The sequence below is a fragment of the Notolabrus celidotus genome, chromosome 20 (assembly GCF_009762535.1).
Source record: "Notolabrus celidotus isolate fNotCel1 chromosome 20, fNotCel1.pri, whole genome shotgun sequence".
Taxonomy (NCBI): Eukaryota; Metazoa; Chordata; class Actinopteri; order Labriformes; family Labridae; genus Notolabrus; species Notolabrus celidotus.
This window is the reverse complement of record NC_048291.1, coordinates 20,119,976-20,144,152: the sequence shown is the minus strand read 5'-3', so window position 1 is coordinate 20,144,152 and position 24,177 is coordinate 20,119,976. Positions and strand designations below refer to the sequence as shown.

At 38.7% G+C, this 24,177-nt stretch overlaps 1 protein-coding gene across 7 annotated transcripts in view; it reads right to left on the bottom strand.

The window, feature by feature from the left end:
* Positions 1–24,177, bottom strand: part of LOC117832181 (thyroid hormone receptor alpha) — a 146,626-nt gene that overhangs the window by 89,330 nt on the left and 33,119 nt on the right. For all 7 annotated transcript variants that reach the window (XM_034711190.1, XM_034711192.1, XM_034711189.1 and 4 more), the window contains one exon: positions 1,617–2,884. The gene's annotated coding sequence lies outside the window, so the exon portion shown is untranslated. The remainder of the gene's footprint in view (positions 1–1,616; positions 2,885–24,177) is intronic.

Sequence of the window (24,177 nt, the reverse complement as noted above, 5' to 3'; positions counted from 1 at the left end):
GTGGGGGGTGTTGTAAACATGTGATTCACCAGTTATATTGTCTATCACACCCTGATAATGTTGTAGCTGAAAGGATTTTATTTCCTTTTATTGACATTACCATATTTACAACCAGAGTAGCAAAACAAGACCCGTCTACGGCCGTGTAAGCAGCTCTGTTGGGCTATAATTGGACAATGAGGTGCTTTGAGCTAAATGTTAGTGTCATCATGCAGACAGTCTCAGTCACAATATCTGCATGTTGATTTTGAACCAGATGAATGTGAACTACATTGTGATCATCAGCTTTGTTCAGCTTATTGCTAACATATACCAATTTTCTGAAACACAAAGCAGCACTAATTGCTAAATTGATGCTTGGAATGTTATTCCTTTTGTCGTTAAATTGATCATAAACCAAAGATAAACTTTGACTGGATAACAGTATTTCAGTCAGGACCACTCTCATCAAAATAATTAATTATTTGCATGCATTAAATTATACTTGGTGGTATGGCTCTGTTCTTGGAGCTCCATGCCCTTCCATGTGTCTATGTGGAACGCCAAAGCCTGAGGTGGGGAGAGCAGCAGCAAAGACCCCAAGGAGTACAGAACAGAGCAGGCATCAGTGAAGCAGTTTAAATAGAAAACCTATTTTCCTATTTGCCAATTGGATGCATATGTAATCAGCTGATAGGGGCTGGCATTAGCAGTTATGTTCTATGGTCTGAGCTTGACTTCATGGCCTGCCTGAACTGGTGATATGCTCAATTAGATGAAGGGTCAGGAATGCATACGTTCAAAAGTCACATAAGGACCAATTGCATGGAGTTCCAAGCAACCAAAAATCTGTTGGAATTTTCAAATGACAATCAAGAAGCGTTAACTTTTCAGTGTTGTGAGTAAAAAAGGCCATGTAGATGGCTGGGAATTCACAAAATGAACGGCAATGCCATTGGTAGTTGTTGAGACCAACTGACCAACACTCAATGTCATTCTTCAAGCAATGTAACAAAGTTTGAAATTTTAAATGTCATACCAAAATAAGAAGATGGGGAAGTAACCTCTTGGTTTCAAAGTGAAAGCAATGCAGAACTGCACTCAACCTGCATTCCAATGGCTGCACCAAAGAAACACAGAAATCTGTGCTTTAAATTCTTCAATACAGCATGATGTTTATTTCTATAAATAATGGTCCCATTTAGAATAATTACAAAATTTAAGTAGCGTGTGCTCTTTGCTTGCTGTGATTGACAAGTTGATCTGTCAACTAGTTTAGCAATTCATAGTATCCTTTCATCCAAATATGGTCACTTCTGGCTTCCAAAAAGCTTGTTTCTCTAGCTAAGACTGTTCTGTATGAAGTATCTTAGCCGAAGTCTGTGTTATTCTAAGAGAGTTCAAATTCAGTGAATGGCCTTTCTGCAAAGCGTAGTCTTCATCTGTGTTAATCTCCTCCCTGTCTCAACTGTGGATCATCCTCTACAGCAGAAATGTCATTTAAATGTCAGTTAGTGATACGAATTGATGAAAAGATAACCCGTGAAAACTGGAAGTCTTTTCCTTTGGATATAGTGTGACTGTGAAAAAAGACACAAAACTAAACAAACAGAAGACAAGAAGAAAACTGAACTTACATATGCATTCTTCTCTTGACTCTCGGTTCCTCTTTCCCTTCTTCCCCCTTCTCTGTCACTCTTTATGGATCTTCCCAGCGTTCACTCTTCTTACTTTCACAGGTGTACAATGCTCTGACTTAAGCCTGATAGGAAGTCTTTTTGTTGCTTGCCTCCAGAGTACGAAAAGCTGATGAGGCTCCCTGGAATTTCTTCTTCTCTGGGGGTCGCTCTTCTTCTCTGGAGGCTTGATTGGGGGGTAAAGTAAGGGGAAGCTCAAGGCAGCAGGAACTTTTGAGTCTCTTCTGTGATCTCTGAAGGCCTCTCGGAGCAATTGCTGAGTTATGCTACCGCTAGGATCGTGGGGCTGTTGTGACTTCGCTGAGAAGAATGAAGTTACCTGCTGTACAACACTCCTGAGTCTCTGTCTCTCTCTCTCTTTCTCTCTGTGCTTCTCTAGAGGCCTCCTTGGCTACTGTTGCTATACTCCTGCCTCCAAGGCAAATGGAAGTTGTTTAAGTAGATTGAAGCACCAGGCTGGTGGACGGAGTTACCTGTTGGATGGAATGAAGCACCAAGAGAGTGAATTTTGTTGCTGAAAAGTTCCCTTCTGTTGAGTCTATCTAAAAGTCTGCTGAGGTATTTAGTTGCTTGTCAGGTATATTGTATTGATGTGTGAGGCTATTGTGAGCGTGTAGCTTCCTTTCTGGCAATATGATCCTCTTCCTTCCAGTGACAACCCGCCCAAAGTCCAGGCCACAAGTGCGGATCAGTACAATTTTCGGCAGTGAGCAGGTCTGAGCTGGCAGGTGGTACGAGGTCCAAGGTCTTCGCTGGTCGGTGAGGAAAGCATCAGAGGCAATATAGGTTTGCTGAGGAAACAGCAGTGAGAGGTCACAGGTGTGTCTTTGCTCTATGTTCCAGTCACTGGGTTGGCTGATTCGGCGGAGGAGGTAGGCAGTGGGAGAGATTCCCTGAGGTAAATGAAGAAGTGTTGCACGAAGAGAAGAAATAAAAGGAGCTGATGCTGGATAATAAATTGTTTTCTTCCTTTTCTATTTCTCTGGGAGGTAGAAAGCAGATGTGTTTTTTTTTTATTTGTTCCTCCGATCTGATCAGAAGGAGAAAAGAGGATGGTGGGAGGTAAAACTGTGCTGTATCAATCTTGAGTCTTTTCTTCAATCTTATGTCTTTTTGATAAACAATGCTGGTGTTTTTCCAGGGTCCATCTGAACAGGGTAATGCTTGCTCTCGTTACATTTACAGGTCGGTTTCTTCAGGGGCTCCACCTGCAAGACATAAAACACAAAGATTGGTTAGAATATGAGCAGAGGACAACATTAGTATCATTAGAGATGATACTGGACCTCACCAATAATGTGCCATGTGACGACTCTGATTGATAACTACCAGGACAGAATCTCTTCTCTTCACCATATTGAAAATACTAACTCAACTTAACTTTCAGTCGACCTAACTACAGGCAAAGACCTGGAGTTGAGTCAATCTTAACGGTGAAGAGAAGACGGTTAATAGTGAACAGAAGACTTTAAAAAGTGGATAACAGAATTCAAACATTGAAGAGAAGACTTTAAACAGTGAAGAGAAGACTTGAAACAGTGAAAGGAGACTTTTAACAGTGAAATAAGACTTTTAGTAGTATAGAAAAGACTTTGAACAGTAAAAGGAGACTTTTTACAGTGAACAGAAGATATCTAACAGTGAAGAGAATACTCAACAGTGAAGAGAAGACTTTTAACAGTGAAAGGAGACGTATCAGTGAACAGAAGACATTTAAGAGTGAAGAGAAGACTTTTAACAGTGAAAGGAGACGTATCAGTGAACAGAAGACATCTAACAGTGAAGAGAAGACTTAAAACAGTGAAGAGAAGACTTAAAACAGTGAAGAGAAGTATTTAAACAGTGAAGAGGAAACTTTAACTGGAGGCAGCCACTTGGAGGTTGAATAAATTAGCTACATACCAGTTCCATTCTTTGAACCAGGGTATAAACATGTATATTTCTGCTGTAATAAACGGGCATTCCAACATGGGTGAACACCAAGCGGCAACCGCCGGTCTAAAAATATGAGTCCAATGCTAAAGTGCTAATAACTGCAGTTCATCGAGAACCCGCTTGAGGCTGGCTCCGGAAGTACTGTGAAAAAGACAATCTTTGCAGCATTAATAAACATGTTTACAGCCTGGTACAAAAGACGAGTGAGGGATTTTTTTCTAACGTGGCAATTTCGAAGATATTGAGATTACGAGTCTTCCAATGAGAGGCACAGCTGACTGCGGGAACACTGGCTAGGAGGCTCAAACTCTGCCTCTTTACGTCACACTGGCTCGACAGCAGCAATATGGCTGCCGCCGACGATTGGCCTCAAGCTCTTCAGAAACAGATGGGTGACGTCACGTATCCTACGTCCATATTTTATACAGTCTATGGTGAACACTCAAAAAACTCCAGTTGTTTGCACTTCCACACTGGCTTCAGAGGTTGCTGCTTGGTCAGAACGTGCTTTGAGAAGCACAGACTGGAAATATCTCCTGGTTAAGTTCTATCGAGGGTTGTGATTGGATACTAAACAAATAGGATGCTAATTTTTTTTCAGGTACAAGCATGCCCACAGGTGTCACCATGGAACCACTTACAGCTTGAGAAACTTGAGAAATTGACTACAAAACAACATAAATAATGTTTTTTTTTTCGAATGCAAGTGACCATGGTATATGCAGGCTTCTGCCCTTCATGCTGTCCATTACCAGGAATTTATTGCCTCTGCAGAAAAACAACCACGCATCTTAGCCTTGATGTTGTCCATACATTTTTGATAATGGACTCCTCATCAAGCATTATACCCCTAACATTATAAATCGCAGACCGGAAGGGGGAGCATGGGGAACAGCCTTTAACTCTGCCCTTTACACACCAACTTTGAACCGTGCATGGTTAAATGGGCAATGCAAATAACCTCATGAATGTTTATGTGTAAAAAGCATGCTGATCAATGGTACATATACGCAACTGGGATGGAAAATGTTGTCGATGCAAATGAAAACATTTGTAGTATCAGTTTTGCAGGACACTTTCCAGTTCCCAACAACCCTTCATGAGTGCATGAGTGACTGAATGGAAGGAAAGCAGATCATTTAAAGTTTTTTTTGCATATTCTGAGGATTGAGATGGTTGGTTTTGTTTGGTCTGACACATTTCCAGGTGTTTTTTCTATTGAGATTATATGGAGGGCAGTAAGATACCTTAGATTTAACAAAGTGCATACTGTCTGGATCATGAAATTATGTTTAATCATAGTTAAGCACATCTACCATGGCACTTAAACAGTATCCACAATTACGTGCATACTGAAGGAAAATTCCTTTTATGACATTTTCTAGTTGTCAAAGACATTCCACACTTGAACAGGTGATGTATGCAAAGGGGGGGAAAAAAAGTAAGCATGTGTTTATGCATGTAACAACAGCTCTGGAGTGGTGATAAAAGCAAATAAGAAACAAGTGCAGGGTGACCGATCTGCAATAACAAAAGCTACAGTGCTTGTTCAGTATGCAAAGCAGCTACTGGATGGAGAATCTATTGTTGGCAGCCCACATTTGAATGCACACAATGTACAGACACACACACACACACACAGACACACACACACACACACACACACACACACACACACACACACACACACACACACACACACACACACACACACACACATTCTCTGTTAATCTTCCTCCATCTGTGCAACCTCGCTCGAGTCGCAGTTTCACACACACACACGCACCTCTTTATGTGACTTTTTCCATGTAGGCGAATGCAAGACAGATTCATGCTGAGAACACACACAAACACACAGTAGAAGACTCACAACCTGCAGTAATATTAATACCCTGCCCGCACCGCCGCGCTCTTAACAATTGTAGCACCACTTGTCAATACATTAACAGTCCTTCACTCACAAACCACCCACTACTCACTTAAACACACTCACATTTTCAATCGTTATGCACCCAAATGTTACAAATACCTCCCAGGAAAATGTGGAAAGTGTGTTGATGTTCAATAATTATCAATAGTTACACCATTTATTCTGTGTATTAGATGTGCGACAAAAGCCAAAGTGCTCTAAATACTTAACTCTGAAATCTATAGAAACAGACCTGGACATTTTCCAACTAGAAGTGTTTATGTGACTCTTGCAGCTGTTTGTTTTGTCTCTTAGTAGTTGTTTTGTTTGTGCCTTTGTGGTGATGTCTCTAGTGGTTGTTTATATTTCGAGTTCTTTCTTCTTTTTTTTCAATATTACTTTGAATATTTTTTGAACTTTTAACATTTAACATTCTACAGACGTAGACGAGTAAAATAATAAAAAAAAAAACACAGTATCAGTAAGAGGAAAAAAACAGCCAAAATAGGTTAAAGAAAATTACAACTGAATGAATCACAAAAGAAGTAGATAAAAGAGCTCTCCCTTTTGTCACAGTTCATAAGGCCAGAGTACACCGGGCTTTGCTGAGTGATTGGCCAGATGGATTTATTTCTTTTTTGTGTCTACATGGTTGTTTATTTCTTAGTCGTCACTTTATGTGCATTTGTAGTCCTTTTCTGTCTCTGTTGTCCTTTCGAGCATCTTTCCCATCAATTATTTTATTTTTTAAACTTTTTTGTGATGGTTTTGAGTCTATTTGTGGTTTTTTTTGTTTGAAGTCTATTTTATGTCTTTGTTGTTGTCTTTTTTTGTTATTTTTGTCTATTCTGTTGTTTTATATGTCTGTTTATTTTGTATTCCTAGCTGTTTTTGACCTCTTTGGTGTTGTTGTGCCACCAAAGTTGTTTTGTGTCTGTGTTGACATTTTTGTGCGTTTGAAATAATTTTGTCGGTTGACATTTTTGTCAACAAATCTTGAGTGTTGTTTGTTTGTACTTTGCGTCTCTTTGAAGTCCTTTTGTACCTTTGTAGTCTTTCGTGTTTGGATTTTGTCTGTGTAGTTATTTAGCATCTTTTTGTGTTTATTCATGTGCAGTTTTGTTCGTCTTTTTGGTTTAATTTGATGTTTTAGTGTGCATTTGTGGTTCTTATGAGAATTTGAATTAATCTTAAGTCACTTCATGTCTCTTTGAAGATGCTTTGCAAAATGTTGCAAACATTCTCACTGACAACAATTTACAACAACACACTGTCCCTGTTTGTGGCAGGTTTTGTTTTTATGTAGTATTTAATGTGTCTTTGATGTTGTTTGTTGTAGTCTCTGTAGCAGTGCTTTTTCTCTCTAGTTTTTATATGTAGTTGTTTTGTGTTTCTTTAGTTATTTTGCATCTTGTTTTTAGATTTTTCGCTAAACTTTGAGATTATTTGAGGTCTTTTTGTGGTTGTTTTTGTTTCTCTGCAGTTAGTATGTGTCTCTCAGAGGTTGTCTTTTATGTCTAAGGGTTTTTTTTCTTTTGTAGTTTTTGTGTCCTTTGGGTTGTTTATTATTAAGCTTTTGAAGTTGTTTCGTGTCCTTGTGTAGTTGATTATTTTACAATGTTGTTTTGTGAATGTTTTTGTGTCTTCGTAGTCATTTTGTGTATCTCTGTGCTACTTTTGCTTCTCATTATAGTTGTTTTTTCCACCTTGTGATCATTTGAGGTCTTTTCTAGTTGCTCTGTTTTTAGTTTTGGCTACTTGATCGACTTCTAACAATGAATCCAGTTATGGTTCCAGTAAACCTGTGAACCTTCCGACTCCAGTTTGGAGAGCAACAAAGCAACAATCAAACTCCCAGGGAGCTAGCCACCCACAAAGTGACAAACACGCATAAAAAATGACCACAGCGGTTTCAAATCTTTAACTCAGGGTGTTAGATCAATAGATGTTTACATCTGAAGAATAGGTCAAGCTTTGCAGGACCAGTGGCGTCCTCTATACTCTCCTTTAACTTTTCAGTTAGGCCCAAATTATCTCCAAAAGGCCTTGCACTTCTTGCCTCTTACTTCTACCTCACAGGAGCTTGAGAGGCAAACAAATGAGACCTCAGCAGAGGGGCTAATTAACCAGCAGCAGGAAACGCCAACTGAAAGAGACATCAAGATTAATCTTATGAAGGAAGACGGAGGGAAGGGGAGTGGGGATTAGAAGCAAGAGCCTTTTTTTGTACTATATGAATCACTCTATAAGCAGGAGGGGAGAAAAAAAAAAGACCTCCCTCCCCCATCAGCAACAGTGACAGATGTACAGTACAGGCTGCTATCAGTAGTTTACCAGAGATACTGTATAAGTGTGAACAGTGTATGGCTGGTTGCCGACCAAATTAGCTGTGAAAATAGGAAAAAAATGGATTTCATCCATCACCAAATTATAGAGCAGTTGGTTGTGGGAAAGAGAGGAGTGAAATAGAGGGATGGACTAGTGGAAATCGAAAGCAGGGAGCTTGAATCTAACTTTTTTATTTAATTCCCTCGCTGTCTCCCGTTCCTTCTTTGTGATAATGCGTTTGAATTCAGTGTGTGGGATTTTAAAGGTGGTTTGCAGGTGTATCCGTATCCTATCCTTCTGCTTGAATGTGACCTCTGACAACAGAGGCGAGGAAGCCAATCCAAAAACAGAAAAGTTGTCTCCAGGCATTGCTATCACGTTTTGTTTTCATTGTACTGACTTTTCTTTTACTAGCACACTGACCTGGAACAGTGTGCAGGCACGTGTGTGTGTGCAACGGGAACACTTTCTTGGCTCAGGCTCTGTCTTAGCAGTTGGCAGCAGGTAGTGATGAGGTCACAGTATTTGGATCTAGGTCTTCTTTTTTTATTTGAATTACTCTTTCCTCCTACGGTTTTGGACGTGGATTGTATTTTCTTTTTTCCTTAAAAACACCCACCAAACCCGCCTACACATATTCAATAGTGGGCATTCAGGCAAGTGTTTCTCTGTCTGTTGTGTGAGAGTGTCTTTCTGCCTCAGTCCCTCTGCACCATTTTACACTAGAATAATTAAAATGTTTGGCAGGAACACATTTGCTCCAAAAAGGCTAAAAAAAAAAAAAAAAAAGATAGGAGTATAATCAGTGAAAATAATTGAAAATGTCTGTCCTTACTTGGAAGCTCCTCTTGCATATGTGCATTTTTTAATCTAGTGAGTAGCTGGGCTGTTAAATTAGGATCTCATGCTTGTTAGTCAGTGTGTGTCAAAGCAGAAAGCAGTGTTGACAGAGCATTGTATTTACAGGCAATAACACTGCTCATATGGAACTATGAGACAGCTAAACGTGTTCTTTTGAAACTGGTGAAACCTGTTTAACAGTACATTATGTCCTGTAAAAATGGCACAAAACTGCCGCAGCGGCTGATAGTATCCTGGCTCTGTTCTCGGGCTGGGCGTGGTGTTACAGATATGGTTGTGTAATGTATATTTCTCTGACGGTGTTCAAATCTCACTGGTGTATTCCCCAGCGTGACAGCCGGACTCAAGCTAATCTTTATCCCTTTATCTGAGAGATATGCAAACACAGACAGAGCTTGGCAAGAAAGCTGCAGTCAAATGTGGGAGACGGCGCTACACATTCAAACAGTTCCCGTTATCATTCAGCGGATATCTTATTGAAGAAAATACCATCATCTGACTGCTGAGGCACAACTGAAAAATCAGTCACTACATGATACTTAAAAGATAAGAAGAGTTGAGTTGAAATAAATGCAGTATTGTATGCAAGCCATGTAATAAGATGCTAGTGTAAAATGTAAAAGTTTCTGGTTCTGTTATGAGTCTGGAAACTGGAAAGAGACAGATATATTCCAGTGCAATGCTAAGCTTAAAGGACCAGAATGAAGATTAGAAAATGCTAATCTTTGAGTAAAATGACATGTAGGAGGTGCAGATTTATGGTCGGCAAAATGAGATTACATTTGAGAGGCAACAAATACCTCATTAGTATATAAAATAAAATGATATGGAAGATATTTGAATGCTAAAAAAATATTGGTTAAATCCAGAGAGCAATGAGTTGGCATACAACAAAGTTAAAAGAAAATAGCATATGTTGACATCCTATATTTAGATAGCAGTTGTATTTTGTCCTTTTTCATGGTTTATTTGTATTAATTTATTTTATTTATTTGTTGTCTAAATGTATTTGTATGAATTTATTGTATTAATGTATTTTATACATTTATTTCTATTAATTTATTGTATTCACTCATTTCTATAAATGTATTGTATTAATTTATTTGTTGTAATTTATTGTATTAATGTATTGTATGAATGGAATTGTATTAATGTGTTGTATTCATTTATTTGGATTAATTTATTTGGATTGATTTATTGTATTAATTTATTTGTATCAATGTATTGTATAAATGCATTGTATTAATGTTTTGTATTAACTTATTTGTATTTATTTATTGTCGTACTTCATTTGTATTATTGTTTTGTAATATTCATTTGTATTCATTTATAGTATTGATTTATTTGTGTCAATTTATTGTATTAATTTAAATATGTTTGCTGAGTGTATCTAAAGTTAGCAGAGCTTCCACGACCAGCCTTTAGTCCTTCTTGCAGGTTAACATCAACATGACTGTGCTGGCTACACATTGCTCCGGTTTGAGATGCCATCTCTCATTGGTGCTTGTTTACACTTGGGTAGCATAGCATAATAGCAACATAGCAATAGCCATTAACCATAGCTACAGCCTCAGGGGTGGCGGGTGGATGCATTACAGCTTAGACGCAACCTAAGACCAGGATTTCAGGCCTACAATAATAAGAATATGAACAAACTAGCTGGTAGTTCTGGTGCTGACCCATGAGGGTGACAACATTACATAATTTGGAGTCAACTCAACATGTACATCTCTAGTCTGTTGTGTATAGCAGTGATTTTCAACCACTGTACCGTGGCACACTAGTGTGCCGTGACAGATCGTCAGGTGTGCCGTGGGACATTATCAAATTTCACTTGATTATTCCAAAAAAGTATTATTCATATACAGCACATAATTTGCCATGTAGTGCGTCTCTACCTGCAGTGTAGTGACTGGCGGAGTAATTCAGTCCTCGTCCATGTACTGACCTGTGCTCCCCACCCACTGGGTGGCAATAAAGTGCACTAATGACCTTGTTAATTTAAGACAATAGAATTAATGATGCGCGCAAGATGTGTATGTGACAAGACGTAGGCGTACAACAGCGATGGATAAATATTCAAAAAGGAAAAATGAAAACTCCAAACAGGGCCCTGGACTAAATTCTAAACTGGATGAAGAGAGTAATATGGGTGGTTGAAAAGGCAACTTTTATGAGAAAAACTACATCGGTGTCTGCGAGAGCTCTCAAAGTTAGCTACTTAGTATCTGAAATCGTAGCCAAATCAAAAAAGCCACACACTGTGGCAGAGACATTAATATTACCTGCAAAAGCTATTGTAAATTAGATGCTTCGCCCTGACACAGTTAAAGAAGTAGCCAAAGTCCCCCTCTCAGATAAATAGATTCATATATTGAGAGACTAAATGTGTCATTTTGTAACACTTTTGGTTGGTGGTGTGACTCAGGATTTTTTTAATGTATGAAATGTGCCTTGGCTTAAAAAAGGTTGAAAAACACTGGTGTATAGCACAGCAGATTGTTCATAGTTTAATGGAAATTGCCTTGGAAGTGAGGAACATTGCCGTTTTTGAAGTGTCTAAAAATAACTAACGCACATTTTTGTATATGAATAGCGCACAAAGAGGAATAAAAGTCAAAGTAAAAAATCAAACAAGAAAGATATCAAAAACTAGTCTACAAAATTATAATTGTTTTTCCAAGTAGCTTGAGGCTAATGGAAAACCTCCCTCACTCATTTATGAACTTTAATTTAATTCCCACCAAGGCTTTTCAGTTGGAAGTTTGCATCCCGCTGGGAGGTCTGTATGGTTGATTAAGCCCTCAATGCAGCCCTGACAACATTCAGGCCTCTGTATACAGTATGTGCTACATGACACATATAAGTTGTATAAATAACAAGCAGGGAATTAGTATGCAAGTTATGACTTGCATGCAGTTTGAGCTAACAGGGACTACAGGGTATGATTGAACTGATTTGAAGAAGCTGAGTAAGGCCCCATGATGGCAGTAGAAAGCTGATCTGCATGATAGTGTGGATTGCAAACAGAGCAGCGTGTCTGATTATCAGTCCAGTCATGACAAGGAGCCGTGGGATAAGCTGCGGAACAAGTCGCACTGGAATTTGAATTTTAGATTTACAGTAACACCGGGAAAATGAAGATTCTGTGGTAGAATGGGGAATTAAAAAAGCTGTCACTTATTTACAATTCTGAAACACTAGAAATTTAAATTCTTGCTTTGAATGTTGCAATGAAAGTGAAAAACTTAATAAACTTAAAACCGGAGATCCTGACCAGTCCCTCCAGAGTTAAATTAATGTCTTCTGTTTATTCGAAGAGATAGTTACAGCATCCAGAACTAAAAACCCATCACTACCACACTCTTTGTTCTCTGTACTGTTCTGGTTACTGTTATTTATTTATTTATTTATTTATTTATTGTTAGTGAGTCTTATTCCACATCACTTTTTTTATCAAGTTAAAATTTCCATCAATTTTAAAGACATATATTGTCTTATTTTGAATTATCATTCAGTTATTATTACTATTTTTTTTTAAATGTATTTTTCATTATTTGTTAAGTTTTGGATTAGATCTTATCATCTTATGATTTTTAAAGGCTACCTCTCAAAATGTAACTGTTTTATTCTATTTTACTTTGCTGTGTTTACTTTTAGTATGGCATCTTAGTTTCTTTAATTGGTTTAATCTTTTAGTGCTCTATTACCTTATTAATTTATTTTATTTTGGTGAGTGTTTTAACAGCTTATTTTACCTCCAGTGTTTTGCCATCAAGATATCATGACAGTGTTTCTTCAGCAGCATCTTGTGTTATCTTTCATTATATTTGTATTTATTTATAATTATAATTATAATATATTACTATTATGTATTTATTTATTAAAGTATTTATAATAATAAAAACAATTATTATTATGATTATTATGATTATTATTAGTAGTATTATTATTATTGTTATTATTATTGGTTGGGATTGGGGAAGTGGGATTGGGGGTCATTTTTGATGGCGTTAATTTTAATTAATTCAATTTTACTACTACCATTATTACTTGTATGTACAGCACTTGTACCATTGTATCATTGTATGAAAAGTGCTTTACAAATAAATCTGATTGATTGATTGATTTAATTTGCATTTTAACACCTCTATGATTAGCTTTGGGGCGCTAGTTGGCCAAGTACAGTGTTTTACAAAGTAGGGGGTCCCAGCTAGGGATGTTCCTTAGCGAAAAATGTCCTTGCTCTTAAAGTAGATATTTAAATTCTGACTTGTCAATTAGTCAAAGATAAGAGAAAAATCAGAAAACGGTCAACTGTCAAGATTGAGCATTATTCATTCAAGAGAGATCACAGTCTGTGCTGTACTCAGCTCATATATTCATGTATCTTAGTATCACTGCCATGATCTGCTTCTTGTTTACTTTGTTATACCTTAAAATAAACTTGGTTTAATTAAGTTCCTTTTAATTGTATTACCCTCATTGTAATTCATTATGAAGTCTACCTTGTATGCGCTTATGTTCAACTGCATAAAAACGTAGTCAGGGAAGGACTTTATGTTTGTTGCAGCAGCTTCTGATGCAGCTGTAAACATCCTGTCTATCCTGTGCAGCTTTAAATCAGTCATTCTCTCTCTTTGTAATATGCGTGTCCTCCTTTATTATCATAGACTAGGGTCATTATTTCCTATGTGCAGTACAGACAGTCAGGCAGCAGGTCCCACGCGCTCGCACAGCACACAGCCCTCTATATCTCCTCCTATATCTCCGCCTAAAGGGTCTCAGGGGAGCGTTATACAAGCAGGCCACACGAGGACACACAGAGAATGTACAGCCTGAGAACACTGCATGGATACACAAGCATGGGCTCGTAGGAGCGTGCATACATAAAATCAAGACTTTCACTTCAGTCCAAACAACACACAGAAGCTTTTATTCACGACCCTGGCTTTATACATAATACACACACACACACTTGAGTGTTATTGTATACTGTGCAGAAATGTCCTATCAAACATGCACACACACAAACACACACACACACACACAGCCCACAGACTGAGAGCACAGTATGGATGACCTTGGATGCCGCAAGCTTTGCCAGCAGCTGAGCCAAGGCCAGGATTGAGAAGAGGGCAGGGAGGAGGGCATCAGCATGTCAGTGAGGAAGATGGGTGAGGAGAAGAAGAGGAGGCAAAGTGAGGATGGATAATTTAAATATAGAAAGAATAGAGAGAACGAGATGTGAATAAAAAGAATACAAAGCAGCAGGAGAGGAGGATGAGCCATGGAGAAAGAGAGTGGAGGTGTGGAAAGCTATGTATATATGGATTAGCTGGAAACGTCTTCCTATGGTTGCACGGCAACCATACTAAAGTCATGAAAAGTGAACCCTGTGCAATCTGCCAAAAAGAGAAAAAAGGACCACTCTGGGTTTCAGGCACTCAGAGGCTGAACAGCTCCTCCTCCTTTGCACACACACATGCGTACACACACACACGCACACACTTAAATATTTCAACCTACGCACACAGAAATCCTTCTCAGCTTTTGGATTCAGACAGGATGTGGTTAAATAGTGACGAAGGAGGAACAGCTTAAGGGATAGGGGACTGAAACGATTGGGAGTTGAAGAAGACGATGATAGAGGAGAGAAAGAGGGGTTTAGAGAAGTTATAAAAAGAAATATGGAAGAAAAATATAGATATTTATAGACTTTGAGATTTGAGTCTGGCAGGAGTTTTGTGATATTTTAAGGTTCTCTTAAAGACAAAAATGTATTGGTAATAGGGATGGGTACCGAATTTGGTACTTTTAAAGGTACCGACCGAATTCCGTCGGCACTACCGAGTACCGACTCACGTATAATCAAACGGTACCATGTTTCGGTACCTGAATGCATCACTTTGACCATGAGGGAGTGGAAGAGGCAAGGCAAGGCAAGGCAAGGCAGCTTTATTTGTATAGCGCATTTCATACACGAGGGCAACTCAATGTGCTTTACATTGAAACATTAAAAGCATTGGAGACATTCAGACAAGCATAAAAGAACATAATTAAAATGACAAATATGATAAAACAGAAAAGAAAAGGAAAATTAGAAATATATTAAAAATTACATTAAAATTTTAATTTAAAGTGGGTTAAAATAATCTAAGATAGGAAGGCAGAGGTAAATAAAAAAGTCTTAATCTTTGATTTAAAAGAGGTGAGAGTTGGAGCAGACCTACAGCTTTCAGGGAGCTTGTTCCAGATATGTGGTGCATAATGACTAAACGCTGCTTCACCATGTTTCGTTCTGACTCTAGGAACTGAAAGCAGACCAGTACCTGATGACCTCAGAGGTCGAGGTGGTTCATAAAGTAGTAGCAGATCAGCAATGTAAGAGGAGGCGAGTTTCCATACTTTCGCCCTGTAATAAAGTTCAAGACTGACGGGGTGGACGTCTCTGCTCTCTGCTCTCTGCTCTCTGCTCTCTGCTCTCTGCTCTCTGCTCTCTGCTCTCTGCATCTGCGCAGGAGCACGCCAAACGGAGCCTGCAGCTGACAGGCGCGCACACTCAGTGCAAGGCAGAACTGCAGGATTAAGTTTATTTTATACAGTCTATGGTTGAGACGGACTCTCTCGCTCCGACTACCTGCCCTGTTTATAACCGTTCCTGTGTGCGTGAATGCCCAACAAGTAAGTTGTGTGTCCTGTTATTATAAAGAGACGGAGAACTGACTTTTTCCCGTCCGCAGGCATTCACCTGTGTTCATTGATAAACTCCTGAAAGAGCAGACGCCACGAGCATGTGTCAGCTAATATATCTTATCACCTATATAATCCTGTTTCTGTTAATTTCATGGTAAATTAAATAAATATGTTAAATTAAACAATTAAACAATTTCATTTTTAAAAAATTAACATTTACTACCACATAAACACAAAAGTACCGAAAATTGGTACCGTTAAGTAACGGTACCGATTCCCAGGTACCGGGTATCGGTACCGTATCGGTTCAAATGTGAAAGGTACCCAACCCTAATTGGTAATAGCTTGAAACCTCACATTGAAACTCATTATATATATATATATATATATATATATATATAAGTGTTTTGTCACCAACTTCTTATTCATATTTGCCAAAGGATGTTGGCAGGTATTCTAATAATTTCTGTCGAATACAGTTCATAGAGCCATTTCATTCGAACAATGACAGTGTGAAAAAGAATATAACAACATAAACCTGCAACTGTATAGTTTTCTTAACCCTCATCCTCCCCTTCTCCATGGATCTACATCTAAATACACATAAGAACCAAGACATTAACAGAAACTCACAGCATGATACACGACACTATATGACACGATGTGCTACAATTAGGGATGACCACAATTAATCGATTATCGAGAATCTCCAGGATACAGACAGCATGTATTCTGGGCTACAAACAGGGAATCTATTGCCATAAAACTATCTAATATAAAAATGAAGATTATATGGTTGTCCAGTATGAAGACTTCATTTGCATTTGGCATTATCAATTTTTAAAAAGTGAGCAGATGACAAAAAAGAAACAGTGATTAGCCTCATTGCCTATTCAAATGTGCTCTGCCACTGCAGTGATAGCGCTGCTAGCCTTACTGTCAGTAATTAAGTGCAGTCCTGTGATTAGCCGCCGGTCGCAGACTAATCCCTCGACAAAACCTTCAGCTGAGTCCCAATCAGCAGCACGACACCTATGATTTAAATGTCATCCCTACATTATTAAGTTGTTCTGATTGGTTTAGAGACAACATTTATGACTAGAGCTGTTCTCCTTTTTTCAGTAGCTGTGGGGCACTAGGTAGCTACATTGTTGGATGTATGCATACTGAATATTCAGCATTGGGGCAAATTTGAACTGAAAAACTGTATCATCATCTTCATTTTTTCCCCATCAGTCTCTGACAACTTCAATTCAGCTTCAGACCACATGCACGTTTTCCTCTGTCTTTTGGAGTCTGATGAACTGCTTAGCAATTCTATACAGAGTCTTCTAGGGACTTATTACCTCTGCTATTCTATACTCTGTACACAGTGTGTCGTCTTACATTCCTGGCAGGGTTACAGTTGTCCCTGCGGCACTGATCCTGCAACATAAGTGTCAGTCAAAGCCCATAATGTAGTCTAACCTTAACTAACCTGAATGATGGCTTAGACCAGGAATGAAGTGCTGCTTTAACACCACAAGACAAGTCATTACCAAAGACATATTTTGACTAGTTTTACTACATTTCTGAAATCCTTCATTTCCCTAAAGGCAAATAAAGACTCATCTGTCTTTCTGATTGTCAGTCTGTCTGTCTTTGTCCATCTGTCTATTTATCCACCAATCCATCAATTAATCCATCTATCAATCCAGGAAAGTAGAACACATCCATCACTAAACCTACAATTTCCATCCATCTATCAACTACCCTTAATCCATCCATCTATCAACTTCCATCCATCCATCCATCTACCAACTTCCATCCATCCAACCTTCTATCAACTTCCATCCATCCAACCACTTTCATCCACTCATCCATCTACACTTGAGGTCAAAATTATTAGCCCCCATTGTGAAATCAGATAAAACCCTTGATTTCTCCATGAAAATGACCATTAAGAACAAGTGTTTATAGTTTATGTGTTTCCAAAATAACAAAGACAAAAGTTCACTATGTTTGACTTGGATATTTTATTGATGCAATGAATTGAAACAAGAAAAGGTAAAAATGGCATGTCCAAAATTATTAGCCCCCTGGCCCTAAGTAGTCAATAGTGCACCCTTTCTGAGCCACACCTTACAACAACCTCTTCAAATAGTTCTCTACAAGGTTGGCACATGTCTCTAGAGGGATTTTGGCCCATTTTTCCAATCCAAATTGTTCCAGCCGGTCCAAAATACATTGTTTCTGAGCATGGACATTCACTTTGAGTACCCGCCACAGATTTTCAACAGGATTGAGATCTGGGCTCTGTACGGGCCACTCCAGGACCTTGGTTTTGGTGTCCTTTAAGAACTGTTTGACCAATTTTGACGTAAGCTTTGGATCATTGTCTTGCTGGAAGACCCAGCGCCGACAAAAGCCTAGACTAAGAGCAGAGTTCTTCACATTATCCCTCAAAATGTCAACATAACTTTCTTTTTTCATGATGCCATGCACTAGAACATGATTTCCTGTGCCTGAGGCTGCAAAACAGCCCCACAGTAAGATGCTCCCTCCACCATGTTTAATTCTGATGACCGTGTTCTAAGCGTTGAAGGACTCCCCCTTTCTTGGCCAAACATGAACAACATCCATATGCCCAAAAAGTTCCATCAGACCAAAAGATGGACTTCCAAAACTCATCTTTACCTTTCAAATGTTCTCGGGCAAACCTCAATCTGGCTCTGATGTGCCGCTCTTTGAGTAAAGGGGTTCTTCTGGGACGATGGTCTTGAAGCCCACTACGATGAAGATCCCTAACAACTGTGCTCCTTCAAACATCAACTCCAGAGGAGGTCAGGTCAGCAACAATCACCTTGGCAGATGTCCGGGGCTTCTTGCTGACATCTTCGACTACTTTCCTCTCCAAAGTTCTTGAAATCTTGCGTTTTCTACCACACCTAGGTTTGTTTCTAACAGAGTTTGTCTCCTTGTACTTTGCAATGATGCAACATACAGCTATTCTAGACACTGTAAAACGCCTGGAAATTACAGTATAGCCTTCCCCCTTATTATGAGCCTCAAATATCTTCTTTCTGACCTCAAGACTGATTTCCATTGTCTTTGGCATGGTTAGTATGAGTAGTCTCTCTCAATAACGTGTTCAAGTGCCCTGTTTGGAGTCCCTTAAGTAAATCTCAATGCTGTTTGAATGCTCAGGTGTTGTTAGGAAGCCAACAGACCTACAGGTGTTTTTAGGAAACAAACTGACTGCTCAGGTGTGTTTTAAAAGTAAAAATTCACATGGGGGGCTAATAATTTTGACCACCACATTTTCACTATATTTGATATAAAGTTATCCTAAAAATTTATTTTACATTCCAAAATGTACCAAAGCTACTAAAGAACACTGGTGAATGTTTGCTTATATCAAGTTTTATCAATGATTCAAACATTGGGCAGCATTTAAGGAAAATGTTGCAGAATTCCTGGGGGGCTAATAATTTTGACCTCAAGTGTATAAACTTCCATCCATCCAACCACTTCCATTCATCCATCCAACCAACCAACCATGCATCTATCAACTACCCTAAATCCATCCATCTACCAACTTCCATCCATCCAACCTTCTATCAACTTCCATCCATCCATCCAATCACTTTCATCCACCCATCCATCTATAAACTTCCATCCATCCAACCACTTCCATTCATCCATCCAACCAACCAACCATGCATCTATCAACTTCCATTCATCCATCCATCTATCAACTTCCTTCCATCCAACCACTTCCATCCATCCAACCACTTCCTTCTTCCTTCCATCCATCTATCCATCCATCCATCCATCCAACCACTTCCATCCACCCATCCATCTATCAACGTCCATCCATCCAACCACTTCCATCGATCCATCCATCCATTCATCCATCTATTCATCAACTTCCATCAATCCAATCACTTCCATCCATTCATCCATCTATACACATCCATTCATCATTGCCATACATAAATCCATCTACCCACCTTCATCCATCTATCCATTCTACTACCCCCCTCCATTCATATATCCATCCATCTACCTACTTCCACTTATCTATCCATCGATCTTTCCATTTCCATTTATCTATCCATTTCCATCCATTCATCCATTCATCCGTCCATCCATTCATCCATCCATCCATCCATCCATCCATCCATCCATCCATCCATCCATCCATCAGTTTTCTGGCTAAAACACTGACAAACCTAGCCACTCAACTGGTTCCATCTATTATCTGTGCTTGTATATAACCTGGTAGTAGAGAATGATAACATTATAACAGCAAACATCAACTCTACAGCGCCAACTAGTGGCAGGTGGCTGCACTTACAGCTTAGTCATGACAAATGGTCTGCATTTCTTAAATATTACAAACATCCTTTTTTTAAACTGTGCATCAATTCTGATGAAGATGACAACGGTTAATTGTTGAATTGACCACACACACATCCAAGTTTTTCATGTTCTCAAAAGGATTAACACTGATGTCCTTTTGACTTAATTAAGTTTACTCAAATACATGAATATTGTACCGTATGAAAAACAAATTTAGAGATTGGCAGCATTTATTATTATTATTCAACGGGGAAAAACGTAATTTCATAACAGTGTATTCCATTCCTCATTATTACACCATCTCAAGCCCTTACGGACTCACACACTCGTGCACCGCACCCTTGACACCATTGAAGTCTGTGAGGGTTCAGTGTGGCCACAACCACAGAAGCCTTCTGGATAATGCCCCAAAAAAAGCTCTGATTTGGCAGATCCAGGAAAAAAACTAGAATCTCTAAAATATGACAATGAAATAAATATATAACAGACGTAAAACTATGTTTATATTCAACCACAAACCTGGACATATCATGTCTACATTATGTACTCATCCTCGAGGACATATGGGTCGTCTGTTTGAACAAGAACTTGACAGTCTGGATATTTAAAAGGTGTCCCTTTCATGCAAAAAGAACAAGTAGATTAAATATAAATATAGGTTACTATGGCCTGGGGCGGATGAAGGAACCATATTTGTCAAACATATCACATGTGTTATGTACACACACACAACGCATGTCACAGAAGATTAGGAAACTGGTGATTACACGGGACACGCTACTGGGTTTGACAATAGAGCGCTGAATGTCTCTTTGGTCATGGTCTCCTTCTGCACCGACAGACAAAAGACGCATCAGATCTCAAGCTGTGGGTCAGATCAGAGATTATTGTAGTCATATTTCAGCCACCGAAAGCAAAAACTTAAAGCTTACCACCAAATTATAAAGCTATTGTTGCCTCCTTTGCTGTTTAAGTTATATCCCATTTAAAAGTTGATAAAATGTTGATGTAACACAAGTAAAATTTCCATCTAAAGCTATAAAAAGTTCCTTAATTGGCTGCAATTAGGATCAAGTCAGGGTGTCACAGTAACACTGACAGTAACCATACACTACAGTAGGCCTGGCTACATTGTCACCGCCACTTCAACTGACTGTGAAATACAACAACAACCTTGGGAGGACTCAAAAATGGGTCATTACACAGATGTAACAGCACACAGCAACCTCACCTTTGACAAAACCTGATGATGAGCTCACCCAGTGGTCACCTGTCAGCTGGGGTCTCCTTGCTTAAATAACACAGCATCAACAATCGAACACGGGGAGGAATTAGGACAATACGGGTGGAGGTGGTTTTGGGGGGAACGCTCTTGTGGGAACAGGGCTTCACTTGTCTTGCGCTTCGCCTGTATTATCTGGGCCACATGCCAGATTATCTAAACTTACCCAGCAGCACTTTATGGTTTTTTAAATGAGAACAAAACAGCAGTAGAGCAAACACTGCTCCCTGCTTCATTAACGCTTCATGCCGCTGAATGTTCTTTGGGAAATGAGCCGCAGCGTTTGTTGTGTTGTCAAAGCATTGAGTGCTCCAATCATGCCTCGCCCGAGCCCGGCAAATTATAACATGATGAGTCTAATGATGGCGTGCAAACAATATTCACTCACAAAGTATCTTGTGTACACAGAAAGATACTGATACACATGATGATGTAAATGTGTCCCCCATCATTGTCTCACACACACACACACACACACACACGCACACGCACACGCACACGCACACGCACACGCACAAACTACCTCACAGTGTGGGGACGCTTGATATGTGACTGTGCTTTGATTTGGTCTGCAAGGAAAATGTCAAAAAGGCTCTGAAATGATGGATGGCTCTGCTGAGATGACGCACATACAGATGCTTTACAGGCAGAGAGACAGCAAAGAAAAAGGAGCTGGATTCCACCAAATGTCAGATAAACATTTTCACATTCATAGACCAGACATAAGATAAGCTCAGAAACATCCTGGCCAGACTTCTGAAATCTAGTTTCATTGAGAAGCCCTTGGAAGTTTTGAGTCGTATCAGTTTCCTCTGGGTTGTTATGTTCAGGAGAAATTTTCTTCCTGACATTTGAGATGTTTTTTTGTATTTAAACTTTATTATCATCAGCCAAAACAGCATGTATCATTTCCCTACCAATGCATAATCCCAGAGGACATAACTAGAAGATCGAAGCTTACACAAACGACAAAATATATACTATATAAGGGATAATGTATGGTTAGCAGTGGATAGTCATGGGAAATAGAATCCCAAGACAAGTCAAGTCTACTCTGAAGGGGTTCTATTTCCCACAACTACCTGCTAATCATACATTATTCCACTTATTGCCCAGCTACTAACTTAAGATAAATACACGTTGTCAAAAAATATTAATTAAAAGATTATATTCTTGATTTAAAAAAGATTTATGCAAACAGTTTTTTATCTGCCTGTTGCAGTCAATTTAATCAATTTAGTCGATTTATTTAGTTTGCCCCTGGCGTTGCTCATGCTAGTGAAAGTTAATAACCGGTGTCAAGGAGTTTTGACCAATCAGAATCAAGTATTTTACACAGCCTGAAGATCAGTAAGAAAGCCGGGTAATAAAGGTGTTTGCTAACAATGTATACTTACTGAATATTCAGTATTAGGGCAAACACCATTTAAATGCTGGTTAACATCTATGGTAATATCCTTTCAGTCATTCTCTGATTTCTTATGGTGGTAAAAGCTATCCACTCAGGTCCCATGTCCACCTTGGGTATGGGAGTCTGAAATGAAAGTGTTCATTTTGGTTTCATTCAGACATGACAGGACGATTAGGCACCATGAGTGTTTGAATTTAAAAGTAATCTTCTTGTTGAAGCCTTGATTAATGCCCACTGTCAGCTCTTACAGTGCTTAGTCCCATTAACTTTAAAATTTAACAATATTTAATAGAAGTTTAATCATTTCTAAAAGCGCTCAAGCAGAAAATGACAGAGCATTAAGTGAGGACCATCTTTTAATTAATTCATTGATTTTACCTCTTTTACCCTGCGTCTGAGGATGACATTATAATAGACCACACAAGTTCAAAGTCTTACTGAGTTTTAACAGGACTAAACTCTAAAGCAGAGTATAACTTTCTATATTGGAAGCAAAGTTAATGCATAAAAAATAACATCATCTTTCACTCAGAGTCAGAAAAAAACGTGTCCATCCGTTGTTGTTACCAAGGATGTGTACATTTAAGTGACAAAATGATTAAACAACATTACCCATGCCAGTTGACACCAGAATAACTAGTAAGTTAAATCATTTATTGATATTTATATTATTGTAGGTGTGGATTTACAACTTGTAATTCTCCCAAAACAGGGATTTTGGTGTTGTTGTAAGGCACTGGTTTTGGCAAAGGTTGTAGGCCAAAAAAATGGCTTAGAATTAGGGCTGGGCGATAATTAGCTAAAGATTATTATTGTGATATATTTTTTCTCAATATAAATATAACAAATGTTTGATACAAATTTGATATATTTACACCTCTAATTACACCCCCTGTCAAAGCACTGTCAAAAATGAGGGATTCAAGAAGTTTATCATAGAACTAAATCCAGACACAAGCTAACAAACCATCTTCAGCATTCACTCGGGCAAAAATCTACTTTTAAATTCAAACAAAATAATGATTTGATATATATCGTGATAATTATCGACTGATATGAAACATTTTATCGCCATTAAATTTTTTTCGATATCATCCTGCTCTACTTAGAAGGCAGCAGTCATTGCAAGCCTCACAGCAGGCTGATGCAAGCAACAATCCCCCAAGTTAATGTCAGTCTGCTCTTTTATGCATGCCTTGGCACTGCCCTAATTGGAATAAACCATTGTAAGTAAGGGAAACCACAGGTTCATTATCCCACTGAAACAAAACTCAAATGATGAAAATATTTCACAGTGGGAAATCAAAATACATCAATTCTAATTCAAGTATAATAATCAGAATCATAATGAACATGTATGATTACCCTGTTGGTGGTGACAATATACTAATCAAGAGCTCCACACTGACCAGCCAGGCACCTGTGGCCTCACTTACCTTTATTACTCTGCTGTGGGGGAATGTGGTTCATGTGAAAAGACATGGGGAAACCTTTTAACAGTATGCATGAAATGTTAGCCATATGTTTTGTCTAAGCTGTAGCTCAAGTTAATAGCTACTGCTATAATACTATAATGTTGTACAACCCGGATGTAAACAAGCACAGATGACGGATCTTGCAACACAATGTAGTTGTGCATTATTTTGACCTAGAAACTATAGATAAAGTTGTATGTAACATGAGTCAGGTTAAACTGGCATATTACCAATACATAGCTAGAACAGGTATGTGGATG